The sequence below is a fragment of the Myotis brandtii genome, unplaced genomic scaffold (genome assembly GCF_000412655.1).
Source record: "Myotis brandtii unplaced genomic scaffold, ASM41265v1 scaffold532, whole genome shotgun sequence".
Taxonomy (NCBI): domain Eukaryota; kingdom Metazoa; phylum Chordata; class Mammalia; order Chiroptera; family Vespertilionidae; genus Myotis; species Myotis brandtii.
The window spans coordinates 231532-232751 of record NW_005369955.1 but is presented as its reverse complement, the minus strand read 5'-3'; the positions used below and the strand labels follow the sequence as shown (position 1 = coordinate 232751).

General features: G+C 67.5%; 1 protein-coding gene across 1 annotated transcript in view; it reads left to right on the top strand.

The window, feature by feature from the left end:
• The window catches only part of PTP4A3 (protein tyrosine phosphatase type IVA, member 3), an 8992-nt gene that overhangs the window by 6913 nt on the left and 859 nt on the right, over nt 1–1220 (top strand). The gene's annotated exons all lie outside the window — the stretch shown is intronic.

Sequence of the window (1220 nt, the reverse complement as noted above, 5' to 3'; positions counted from 1 at the left end):
CCTGGGCGCGCCTGCCTCCCGGGCCCAGCCCCGCCCGGGCAGGCCTGCTGTCTGTCTGTCTCCCTGTGTCCACCTGGCTGTCTGCCACTTTCCGGATCCATCCTCCCTTTGTCCCCTGTCTCCATGCTGTGTCCCTCTGTGCCGTGTCTCTGTCTCCGTGTCCTGTGTCTGTCTCCGAGGCTTGGTCCAGGGCCATGTTCCTGGCCTTCCTGCCATCACCTTCCCGGCTCCCCCTCCCCGCCTCCCCTTCTGTGGGGGCGGGTGTACTTTAAAACCACTGGGCTGACCCCTCCTCCGCAGCCCTTGTCCTGAGCGGTTCTCAGCCCCTTGGATTCGTGGGTCTGAGGGCGGTCAGCTGTTCTGGACACTTGAAGGCAATAAAACAGGACCCTGTGCTGTGTGTGTGTGTGTGTGTGTGTGTGTGCAGAGTGGGGGCAGGGCCGCCTGGTGGTGGGGTGCCCCAGAGGCCAGTGTCCAGGCTGCACTGGGGCGCCCTCTGGTGGCCATGCTGGGTCCCTGCGCCCTAGCTTTCGGCCTGGGGCTCCTGGTTGCCATGTGGATGTTTTGGGGGCTGGAGTTTAGAAGGCGAGGCCGGGGCCTGGTGTCTGCAGGGTGACTGCCCGGCTCTGCCCACCAGGTGTCCTCATCTCGGCCTTAGAGGACCAGAGGGTGCGGGTGATGGCGGCTGGTGGCTCAGGGAGGAGGGGGTGACCGGGCGCCGTGGGGGAGCGGGTCAGAGTGTGCTGGGCCTGTCCAAGGGCTGCTCGCACTCCTGGGTCTTCCCTGGCTGAGGACGAGGTGCCTGGAGGTCGTGGACACAGCTGGGGGAGGGTTTGAGAGCTGGGCTGGTGGGTGGGGGGTGGTCTGCCCCAGGACCCTGCTCCCCGGGGACTGTCACTCACCTTCGGACACTCCCAGAGGTCTTTACTGACCCTTCTCTCCCCGTCGCTGGGGCCTGCTGGCTGGCGTAGGCGCCCCGGGCCCTGCGTCCAGGCTGCCTCCCACCTGCATCCACCTTCCCGGCCTCCCCTCGGGGCCTGCCTGCCTGGGCCTCCCTCCGCCACACCCTGCACCCTGAACCCATTCTCAGCTCCCAGGCCCTCACTTCTTCCCCTGGGAGGAGGTGGGCCCAGGAAGGGGGGCCCCTGGGCACATGGCGAGGCCCTGGGAGGGACACAGGCCCCCAGGAGGCAGGTGCCCCTACCTGGACCCATTCTGCG